This window comes from Equus quagga, chromosome 10 (assembly GCF_021613505.1).
Source record: "Equus quagga isolate Etosha38 chromosome 10, UCLA_HA_Equagga_1.0, whole genome shotgun sequence".
NCBI classification, from domain to species: domain Eukaryota; kingdom Metazoa; phylum Chordata; class Mammalia; order Perissodactyla; family Equidae; genus Equus; species Equus quagga.
Genome location: NC_060276.1, coordinates 52,075,860 through 52,088,689, shown reverse-complemented (window position 1 = coordinate 52,088,689; position 12,830 = coordinate 52,075,860). Strand labels below are relative to the sequence as shown.

Here is a 12,830-nt window from a genome sequence, read left to right as displayed (position 1 = left end):
GCTACAAAGCAAGACTTTTAAAACCTCTCATTGGTCCACTCCATTAACCCTCCATGACCACATTAAATGAGAACTTACAGGAGGGATCCATGACTCCAACTTTGCCTCCATAGACAGAGACTTTCTCCTTTGGGTCAGGATGAGTGTCAATGAACACATGATCAGAAATCTTTCCCTAACACTGGGAGAGCTAGCTTATTCCACATCCAAAGCAATATCAGCTCAACGACAACCACTTGACTCATTGGCTAAAGCCATTTTGGACAATCACATAGCCCTTGATTGCCTACTTGCTGAACAAGGAGGCATATATACAATAAGAAATACAACCTATTACACATGGATAAATGCCTCTGGAGAGATAAACACTTAATTACACAATATCAGGGACAAAGCCATTGGTTACGTCAAATTTTACCTGACGATCTCTGGTCTTGTGACCTATTTAGCCGATTACCTTCAGGTTTGAGCTCCTGGTTTAGAACCATCCTACAAACTAACTTGTCATATTACTTTTAACTCTGCTTTACATAATCATTTTTAAGCTTTGTACCTGTTGCCTGTCAAATCTTTGTAAAAATGTCATAGCCAGTAAGGTGATACTGGCTCGATGCTTTGAGATGATCTCCAATGCTTACAACCTTGATAAGATATAGATTTAGATGAGAAATACCTGAGAGTTCTCTCTCCTACCCTTTCTTTTTACTCAAATGTGGCCTCAATGGCTTCCAGTCTGCATATTCCCTCTGATGCGGGACACCATAACCAGAAAATGTTCCTCCTGGCAGCAAGCGGGGGGGGGGGGGGGAGCAACACTACATGTGGAAAACCTAACTCTTGATTAGTAATACTGTCTAGGAAAGATTTTGATCAAAAGGAAAAAATGTGTAAATAAATACAGGAAACTTTATTTAAAATGGAGTTGGGAAGCCCTGAAGGGGGAACTCTCACACATAAACCACCTGTTGCAGCCTGCATAACCAGTAGGAAGAAGAAAGACGAGAATGAATCTGACAAGGGAAGACATTAATCACATGGGAATTTTATTTCCTGCTTTTAAGAAGAAGAAGATCCCTCCCTGCACCAGCAACAGGGTGGTGACCCCCACATCTAGCCAATGAGAAACCACCACAACCTTGAACTCTTCTCTAATGAGCTTTTGTTCAAAACAACCCTCTCCAATTTCCTCCTAAAACTTAATAAAATGTAACATTCCCTTTGTCCTGTCAGACTTACCTAAGTTTCACCATACCTCGTATGCCCCAAATTGCAATTCTTCTGCCATTCTCAAATAAACCCATTTTGCTGGTAAAATAACTGGCTCTTTTACTTTTAAAGTTGACAATCTATATGAACAAATAAATTTTTTCTTTAATTTGTCATGTTATTACATTGATAGAGTTCTTGAAACTGAACCATTTTGTTTATTTCTGCAATAAAACCTACTTTTAAATGTTATTTACAATTTTATATTTGTGTAAAGGAGGCAGATGGTTCCATAGTTTTTCTTTCATCCTCTTTTGGAAAATTACAGTGCAACACTTAAAGTCACTTCAAAAAATCAGCTGGGGAGCTTTCTTTATTTTTTAAATATCCAGGGATATTTTATGTAACATTGAAATTATCTTTTCTAGGATATCATAGAAAACTTAAATATCCAGAAATAACCCAAAAGTCAAAATATTATATATTCATGGAATTATATAAAAATGACTATTATGTGCCCCAAATATTTAAAGATTTGGATAATTGTTCACCCAGGATATTTTGATAAAATCAGGTTTGAAAGTATAATAAAATATGGTATCAACCACATAGATTTAAAAGCACACAAAACACAAAAGCACATAAAGATACATATTTGCAAACTTATAAGCAGATCTTAATAGGCATTAATAAAATGTGAACATATATTACTCATTTATTCATATGTCTAAGTTTAAACAAAAAAATTACATTCTTCTCAGATAAATTCATTATATAATAATTTTGCAAAGAATTGTGCGTGAATTTAGTAAGTTCAAAATTGATGACGTGTTTACTGTTACATATTTTAGATTTTTTTAAATTAATGCACAGCAAAATACATTAATTCTTACTAGAACATATTTGCCACTCGACCAATGGTCTGCTGTAGAACAAAAAGCAGCAAAACAAATAAAGGAGTGGTCAATTATTTATTAACTTGCCCGACAAATATTTATCGAGTGACAAACACATTCTACTTATTGATCTCGATGTTGAGGACACACCAGTAAACAGAAAAGAAAAAAGAAGAAATAAACCAAACTATCTTGCAATTTCGGGATTTACGTTCAATTGGAGAAGACAGATAATGATCACAATAATTAAGTAACATACATGATAAGTCAAAGTGTTAAGGGGAATAATAAAGCGAGGAATGAGGATATAAGCATGTGTGTGTGTGTGCATGTCAGCAGGAATGCAATTTCAGATATGATGGCCAGGAAGGCCCTCACTGAGAAGCTAACATTTAAGACATGAAGACATGAAGCAGTTGAAGGATTAAAGAGAGAAGAGTAGTCCATAAAGAAAAAAGAGCAAGTTCAAAACCTTCCATTGGGGTCAGCCTAGTGTGTTCTTAGAACAACAAAGAAGCAGGTGTGCAGGGAGCTGCATAAGGAATGGGGGGCTTTAGAGAGCAGATAGGAGAGGAGCACAGAAAGGTAGCAGGTAACCAGATCTTGTAAGGACTTGTTAGTCCTTATAAGGAATTTGACTTTTACTTTTAGTGAGATGAAAAATGATGCAAGATTTATGAGTAAAAGAGTAATAGAAGATTTGCATTTTAACAGCGTCACTTTTGCTTTTCTACTGAGGAGAGAATAAAAGGAAAATTGAAGAAACAGGGGGATTGGTTATGAGGATATGGCTGTAATCTAGTTGAGAGATAATAGTTGCTTGAGCCAGGATCCAAGCAGTGGACATGATGAGAAGTAGCCCCTTTCTGGAAATATTTTGACAAGAGAGCCACCGAGATTTCCTGATGCACTTAATGTGTGGTGTGAAAGAAAAAGGAGTCAAAGAAGACTTCACTGTCTCTTTAGGACAGCATTGCCATTCCCTGAGAAAGGAAAGATTGTGATGGACAATTAGAGTATGCCAAATGAGACTATACACCAAGGTAGCATAAATAAAAATGGATAAAAGGAGGAAAATAAAGAGTCTATGTGAAAAGAATTAGCAAGCCTTGGTTAATGACTAGATGTGAGGAAGAGTTGGAGTGAAGTGTTTAAAACAACTCAATTAGTTCTATCTTGGATGGCTAGATGGATAGTGGTACATTCAAAGAGAAAAAGAACACAGGAGGCTGAAAACATTGGGATTGGGACTGGAATGGGATGAATAAAGAGTACAATTGTGGACATTCTGTGTTTAAAATATTTGTAGGGCTTTTAGATGGAGATAGCCAGAAGCCAGCATGGTACATGGCTGTTCGAATACCTTTATATGAATTATCTTTACTGTCAGGAGTAAAAAGGAAGACTCGAACACTCCATCTTGCCTCCTCCATTATCTCTCATGCATCCATTGATAGAAGTCAAAAAAGAGCCTCTGAGTTTTGCTCAACATTAAGATTATCCTATCTAACAGCTTCCATATATTCATTGGCAGGAATAAAGAATGTGTCTCGCATGCTTTAAATGAGACCACCACCTCTGCTGACCTCCATTGATGGAAGTCTCAGGAACAGTTAGTATGACTGACTCTATACATGTTTTCATGTTCTCATTGGCTGAACATGTTCTCATGTGCCCCATTTTTTTCATTGGTTGGTATCAAAATGGAACCATCTTTTATTGATGTATTACTGCCCTCCAATGCCTTCAGGCCTCCATTAGTTAGAGGGAAGTAGGAGCCCCAGAAATCAATGTGCTCCTGAACAGTTCAACATCCTCTCATTCCCTACAGCACTGAAACATCACCACCAATTGGGACCATAAGGACTAACTTCATTATGCCATATATGCCCAATTATGTCAATATCTGCAAAAAGTTCAGGACTCCTAGGTCATATCTTACATCCTTGACTCTAATCTCAATGTGGTCCTACATATTCAATCTCTATCTCCATCTCTTATTCTTCCTCAACTTATGAAATCATGATATAGGGCTCTCTGAATCTGATAATCATCTGTACATCTCCTGTAACTTTAACTTCTTCTGCAAATGATCTCTTCATTTTCTTGTTCTACCTGTGGCCCGGCTCTTCCTTGAGGAAAAGAACATTTCTTCTTTTGTAGCCTTTTCAATTGGTAGTTTTATTGTTTTCCTCTTCCACACTCCTAGATGAGTATGACTGCGCCTAAAGGTGAGTAAAGTATCTTTTACTTCTCTCTACATTTCATTTTTTTAAATTATTTTATTGAAGTCATATTGGCTAATAACATTGTGTTAATTTCAGGGTGTGCACTATTATATTTCATTTTCTATATAGACTGCATCGTGTTCACCACCAATAGTCTAGATTTTTTCTGCACTATACATATGTGCCCCTTTACCCCCTTTACCTTGACCCGCCCTCTTCCCCTCTGGTGACCACTGATCTGTTCTTCTTATCTATGTATTTGTTTATCTTCCATTTATGAGTGAAATCATATGGTATTTACCTTTTTCTGACTTATTTTGCTTAGCATAATACCATCAAGGTCCATCCATGTTGTCACAAATAGCACAATTTTGTCTGTTTTATTTCTGAGCAGCATTCCATTGTATACAGATATACCATATCTTCTTTATCCATTGATGGGCACTTGGGTGCCTTCCATATCTTGGCTATTGTAAATAATGCTGCAACAAACATAGGGGCGCATAAATCTTTTTGAATTATTGATTTCATGTTTTTTGGATACGTGTCCAGTAATGGGATAGCTGGATCATGTGGTATTTCTATGTTTAATTTTTTGAGAAATCTCCATACTTTTTTCCATAGTGGCTGCACCAGTTTGCATTCCCACTAGCAGTGTGTGAGGGTTCCCTTTTCTCCACATCCTTTCCAACACTTATTTCTTGTCTTGTTAATTATAACCATTCTGATGGGTGTGAGGTGATATCTCATTGTAGTTCTGATTTGTATTTCCCTAATAATTAGTGATGTTGAACATCTTTTCATGTGCCTGTTGGCCACCTGTATATCTTCTTTGGAAAAATTTCTGTTCATATCCTGTGCCCATTTTGTGATTGAGTTGTTTGCTATTTGTTGTTGCTGAGTTGTATGAATTCCTTATATATTTTGGAAATTAACCCCTTGTCAGATATATGGTTTGCAAATATTTTCTCCCACTTGGTTGGTTGTCTTCATCCTATTGACGGTTTCCTTTGCCACATAGAAGTTTTTCAGTCTGATGTAGTGTCATTTATTTATTTTTTCTTTTGTTTCCCTTGCCTGAGTAGACATGGTATTCAAAAAGATACTTCTAAGACCAATGTCAAAGTGTGTACTGCCTATATTTTTTTCTAGGAGTTTTATGGTTTCAGGCCTTACATTTAAGTCTGTAATCCATTTTGAGTTAATTTTTGTGTATTGCATAAGATAATGGTCTACTTTCACTCTTTTGCACGTGGCTGTCCAGTTTTCTCACCATCATTTATTTATTTATGTATTTATTTTGTGAGGAAGACTGGCCCTGAGCTAACATCTGTTGCTAATCTTCCTCTTTTTGCTTGAGGAAGATTGTTGCTGAGATAACATCTGTGCCAATCTTCCTGTATTTTATGTGGAATGCCGCCACAGCGTGGCTTGATGAGCAGTGTTAGCTCCATGACTGGAATCTGAACCTGCAAACCCCAGGCTGCCAAAGTGAAGCTTGTGAACTTAACCTCTACGCCACCAGGCCGGCTCAACCAACATCATTTATTGAAGAGACTTTCCTTTATCCATTGTATGTTCTTGGCTCCTTTGCCAAAAATTAGCCATCCATAGATGTGCGGTTTTATTTCTGGGCTCTCAGTTCTGTTCCATTGATCTGTGTGTCTGTTTTTGTGTCAGTACCATGCTGTTTTGATTACTACAGCTTTGTAGTATATTTTGAATTCAAGGAGTGTGATACCTCTAACTTTGCTATTTTTTTATCAGGCTTCTTTTGGCTATTCAGGGTCTTTTTCGTTCCATATAAATTTTAGGATTCTTTGTTCCATTTCCGTGAAGAATGTCTTTGGGATTCTGATTGGGATTGCATTGAGTCTATAGATTGCTTTAGGTAATATGGACATCTTAACTATGTTTATTCTTCCAATCCATGAGCATGGAATATATTTTCTTTATGCTTTCTTTGATTTCTTTGAATAATGACATAATTTTCAGTGTACAGGTCTTTCACCTCCTGGGTTAAATTTATTCCTATCTACCTGTCATTTTTTATATCTAATTCATCAGTAAATTTTCTCAGTTTTACCTTCAAAATATATCTTTTGTATGAATTTGTAACATCTCTACTGTTGCTACCTTGGCTCACACTATCCATCTTATATGGATTTTCACAATAACTTCCTAGTTCTTCTCCAGCTTCTACATTAGCTTCTCTTAAATCTAATCTTAACCCGGCAACCAGAGTTTTTTCAGTTAAAGCAAGAGTCAGTTTATATCACTTCTCGCTCAAATCATTCAAGTGGCAAGAATAAAAAGCAAAGGGTTTACCAAGGTCAATAAGGCCGCTTTTAACTTTCTGATCTCATCTCCTGCTACTACACCTATTCCTTACCCCAATCCCCTCATAATACCCTTCTTACTGTGTCTGAAAACACTAGTCTCGGGCCTCCCACAAGGAATTACATTTGCTATTCCCTTTGCCTTGACTTCTCTTTCTCTAGATAATTGCGTGGCTCTCTTCATCATCTCCTGCAGGTCTCTACTCAAATGCCAGCTTCTCAAGGACAGCTTGACTGATCCTCTAGTTAAAGTTTACACCACTCTTTCCTGCCATTGCCTATCCTTCTTCCCCACTTTAATTATTCCATAGCACTTATACATCTAACATATCGTATATTTTATTTATGTTTATTTCTGGTTATTTTCATCTCCTGTGCTAGAATGTATCCTCCATGAAAGCAGGCAATTTTGTCCGTTGTGTTCACTACAAAGCACCTAAAATACTGCCTGGTAAATGGTAAGTAGTTGCTTTTTGAATATGTAAATTAATATTTTATCTTATTTCATCCTTTTAAACAGACATTGTTATTCCCATTGTAGAGAAGAAACTGAGAAACAGAAGTTAATTTGCCCAAGATCACACGATAAAAGTGGTGTCGTCAAAACTATTACAAAAGCAGTCTGGTTCCAGAGTTCACACACTTAACCACATCACCTTAATGAAATGTCTAACCTGTATGGCCTTTTTCTCATACAAATTTGGGTTGACATCATATTTTACTTAATATTAAATATTACTTGACAGCTGAAAATGACTTCTAATTTAACTCAGTTCCATTATTTTACAGAAAAAGGGATTAAGATGTGCATTTCAGAGGTCAAATAACTGGTGGTTCCAGCAAGACTGGAAAAAAATACTTGAGCTTCTAGGACAGGCTAATATTTTTATGCTTCTCAAATGTATATTTTTAAATAAATTTTCAATATGTACTGAGAAGGAAGGGTAACAAATGCATTAAGTAAGAAAACCTTAAGTAAACCCTGACAGGGAGTAATATGTTGTTACAACCACTTCAAGTCTGGCCTTAACTTTGCTTGTTCCACTTAGCAAAGAAAGTATCTGCAGTTAGCCAGCACTAATTTTATTTTAGCAACAATTTAGTGTTTGTTACTTAAAGATGTCTCTTCTGGGTTTTGTGACTCATCAACAAATGGTGGTTTACGTATTATTTTCCCTTTTCATGAGAGGAATATATGTATAGCCATGCACTGCATAATAACATCTTGGTCAATGATGGACTGCCTGTAGCATAGTGGTCCCATAAGATTATAACAAAGGTGAAAAATTTGTATTTTCTAGTGAAATCATAGCCCTCCTAACATCATAGTGCAATGCATTACTCATGTGTTTCTGGTGGTGCTGGTGTAAACAAACTGCACAGCCAGTCATACAAAAATATAGCACACACAATTATGTACAGCACATAATAATTGATAATGATAATCAACTATGTTACTGGTTTATGTATTTACTATACTATGCTTTTGTCGTTATTTTATTTTTTTTGAGGAATTTCTTTTTTTCTTAAAGATTGGCACCTGAGCTAACAACTCTTGCTGGTCTTCTTTTTTGTTTCCCCCTGCTTTTTCTCCCCAAATCCCCCCAGTACATAGTTGTATATTTTTAGTTATGGGTCCTTCTAGTTGTGGCATGTGGGATGCCGCCTCAGTGTGGACCAATGAGCTGTGCCATGTGTGTGTGCAGGATCGGAACTGGTGAAACCCTGGACCACCAAAGCAGAGCACGTGAACTTAACCACTCGGCCACAGGGCTGGCCCCCTTATCGTTATTTTAGAGTGTACTCTTTCTACTTATAAAAAATTTTACTTTAAAACAGTATGCCATGTTGCCCTGGCAGCAGTCTCATAAATCTTGTGTTTACTACATACCTTGATTGCATTATTTTCTCTTGTACTTGAATTAATCATGTTTTGTTCATCATGGCCCTTAAGCATGCAAAATCCACTGCTGATGTTGCCAGTAAGAGAACACATTGAGCGATTTTCCTGGAAACAAAATTGAAAGTGATTAAGGACTGCAAAGGTGGAAAATCGGTGATGGTTATTGCTTGCTAGTCAGGAATGTCCCATTCCACCATAGCTACCATATTGAAGAATAGGAATAAAGTGACAGAAGCCATTAAAGGATCTAATTGAAGGCAATGAGACCAACAAAAATTCTATAAGGGCCTATATCAGACATGGAGAGACTTCTAATGACTTGGATTGAAGTCCAGACACAGAAATCTGTCCCTCTCAGCACCATGACAGTCACTGCCAAAGAAAACGTTTGTTTATGATTTTGAAAGAAAAGGCTGTGCCTGACTATATGATGTTGAATTAAGTGTAGCTCTGGGTGGTTTAAACAATTCAAGAATTGTTATTTATTATACAATATGAAAATGAGTGGGGGGAGTCTTCAAGTGCGCATGTGAAGGCAGCTGCTGAATTTTGGAAACTCTAGATAAGCTGATGGTGAAGGAAAATTACTTGCTAGATAAATGTTCAATATGAAGGAAAGCTTCCTTCTCTGGAAATGGATGCCTGAAAGGACTTTTATTCATAAGGGGGCCAAGTCAATGCAAGGTTTCAAGGCTTTTAAGGACTGGATAACAGTCTTGCTTGAGGGGCAATGTTGCAGGCTAGAAATTGAAACCCTTTGTGATCCAGCTCATCTTCCAAGATGCCCGCCTGAATTCCCCTGCCAGCAACATAGAGAAGTAGTGTTTGGAGAATAACACACCTTACAAGATTTTGCTTATTGTTGATAATGTTCCCAGACATCTTCCCTTCATTGGTGCTCTCCATCTCGATATAAAAGTGGTGTTTATCCTTCCAAACAGCACCTCTCTTGTCCAACCAATGGATCAAGGAATTATAGTTTTTAAGGCCTACTACCTGAGGAGGACCTTTGCCCAAGCTTTCGCTGCAACTAAGAAGACACTAATGCACTTCTGGAAGGATTACAACATCTATGTCTGTATCAAGAACCTTACTTAGGCTTGGGTATTGTCACCAAGAAGTGTATGAGTGGCATCTGGAAGAAGACACTCAAGAGGTTTGTCCATGACATCAAAGGATTTGCCAAGGATAAGGATGTTGCAAAATCAACAAGACTGTGGTGGAGATGGCAAATCACTTTAACCTGGGTGTGGATGAGGATGACATTGAGGAGCTCCTAAAAGTGGTTCCCGAAGAATTGAATAATGAGTTATTGAAACTGGAACAGGAATGCATAGCTGAAGAAGAGACAAGAGAAAAAAAGCTGCGGGAGAAGAAAAAGAAGAACCTCCAGGAAAATTCATAATGAAAGGTTTAGCAGAAGGCTTTGCAGACCTCAACAAGCTCCTTACAAAGTTTGAAAACACGGACCTCAACACTGAAAAGTTTTCATTAATAGAGAGGAATGTTCATGCTGTGTTATCTACTTTCAAGCAATTCTATGATGAAAAAAAGTAACAAACCAAGCAAACCATCATGGACATATCTCTGAAAAGAGTGACACCTCCTTAAGAAGAGCCTCAGGCAGGTCCTCCAGGGGGCATTTAAAAGAAGATATTGTTATCATAGGAGATGTCAGCTCCATGTGTGCTATTCCCCCTGAACACCTTCCAGTGGGACAAGGATGTGGAGGTGGAAGACAGCAATATTGATGATCCTGACCCTGTGTAAGCCTGGTCTAACGTGTGTGTTTGTGGCCTAGTTTTTAACAAAAAATTTAAAAAGCAATAAAAAAATTTTGAAATAGAAAAATATAGAATAAATATATAAAGAAAGAAAAATTTTTATACAGCTGTACAATGTGTTTGTGTTTTAAACTAAGTGTTATTACAAAAGAGTCAAAATGTTTATAAAGTAAAAAAGTTACATTAAGCCAAGGTTAATTTATTACTAAAGAAAAATATTTCTTTATAAATTTGGTGTAGCCTCAGTGTACAGTGTTGATAAAGTCTACGGTAGCGTACAGTGATGTCCTAGGCCTTCAGATTCACTCACCACTCGCTCACTGACTCACCCAGAGCAACTTCCAGTCCTGCACGCTCCATTCACGGTAAGTGTCCTATACAGGTGTACCATCTTTTATCTTTTATACCAAATTTTCCTGTACCTTTTCTATATTTAGATATGTTTAGCTATATAAATATTTACCATGGTATTACAATTGCCTGCAGCATTCAGTACAATAACATGCTGTACACGTTGGTAGCCTAGGAGCAAAGGCCATATGCTATCACCTAGGTGTGTAGTAGGCTATACCATCTAGGTGTGTGTAAGCACAATCTATGATGTTTGCACAACAGTGAAATCACCTAACGATGTATTTCTCAGAATGGATCCCCATTGTTAAGTGATACATGACTGTATATAAAACAGCTGGTTCCATCTATCTAGTTACATTTCTAATAATTTTTTAGGTTATTGCCCTTTGAGTAGGTGTCTAACAACTAACTTAGTCTGACTCTGAATGACAGGCAAAACTGATTATGTCTTCTAACATTCATATCAGTACTTTTTCTTAGAATGGTAAATGTTGGAAAACATTTGAAAGTAACCTGAATTTACTTGTCACCAATATTGAGCAAAAATAAATTTGAATGATCTCAGCCATAATAAATTATGAGTAGGAACCACATTGTATCTGAGAGCTAAAGTTTGGTATCCTTATGCATTTCTGAAATGAACATGATATCACAGTTATTATTCATAAGAAATTAATTACTATAAATGGATTAATTGTGAAAATGCCAACAAAATTGAGAAATTGGCATTAGCAAACAATTATATTTCAAGTGTGTTTTCCTTCCCAAAAGTCAATAGCAACGTTAAAATCATAATTGTTTTAAAGTAAGGAAAATCTTTTCTGGACTCACTTTTGGAGGAGATAATAATATATTACTAGGACTCTCAATTCCATAGATAAATAATAAAAAGAACCACTATATGCAATAGATATTTAAAGAAAGTTGATAGAGATACATTGTCCAAAATAAAACTCATGCTGAATTACATAGTTTCCAGGGATTGGTCACAATGAAATTTGTTTTGTTAGTGCTTGCAAGCAACTGTCATAAATTAAGCTTGTTAAGCAGAGAAACACTAATGAAACAAGGGTTTCATTTACACATGATTACTGCAAATTCAGCAGTCACTATAGTTCGGCTAAGCTAATTTACTTTTGGTTAAACATATCACTTATTAGATTTGAGCCATTTATTTTGACTTTAACAAAGAGCAACATTGTGAATTCACTTTATGTAATCTTTTGAGCATAAAGTCCTCTCAAGTAAAAGTTTTATTTATATTCCTGGGTGTTTAAAGGGCATATTACTACACATAGATTCATGTATGAATTAAATTTCACTAGATTTCCTTCTCTGTATCAAGTTCATAACTATTATCCCTAGGTGATAACAAAGGACGTATGGTGTTACTTCATTTTATAGTAGAGATGGCTCTTTTAGATTTTTTCCAGCAGAATCTAAAGTCTAATGCTAGCCATTCTCAGTTCTGCCTTAGGGTTGAAAGAGATGTCAGAATAAGTGGATATATTATGATCAAGAGTGAGCATAGATTCTGTGCCTCTCTCTTGCCCTGTGATATTCATACTGTTGAGAAATCAGGTCAGTTCAAGAATCAGTGTCAAGATTTGTGTTTATAATTGACCTTGAGAAATTTTAGAAACGGATTTGGTTTGAGGGTCTTTCGTTTATCTCTAAGCCATCTTGAATTTGGTGTAATCCCTTCTGACTAGGACCATTTAGCCTAGCGATAATCTCTCTATCTACCCATTCTTGCATAAGCAGCTTTGAGTCTGTTTCAGACTCTGCTATTGTGAAAGGAGAAAGGAACAGAGTTCAAATCCCAACAGTTCCTGAAGATGATGAGACTCTAAAGCACCTACGGGGCAATATTTTTTATTCTCTGGAGTGTCTATTTGTTGACCAAATGAAGATCTCTGGGGAGAAAGATTAATCAGAGCAACTACATGTTCATTTTTATAGCTAAAGAAATACTTTTTGTTTCTCAGTGTTATATCAAGTAAATATAGCAGTCCAATATAATTTAAAAACTGACAATTATAGGCAATATACTAATAAATTCGAACTTGCTACTCCTGCAAGTACAGCTAGTATTAGTTATGCCTTTGTCTAAGATATAC

General features: G+C 36.4%; 1 pseudogene; it reads left to right on the top strand.

The window, feature by feature from the left end:
• The window catches only part of LOC124245448 (tubulin alpha chain-like), a 69,196-nt pseudogene that overhangs the window by 25,140 nt on the left and 31,226 nt on the right, over nt 1-12,830 (top strand).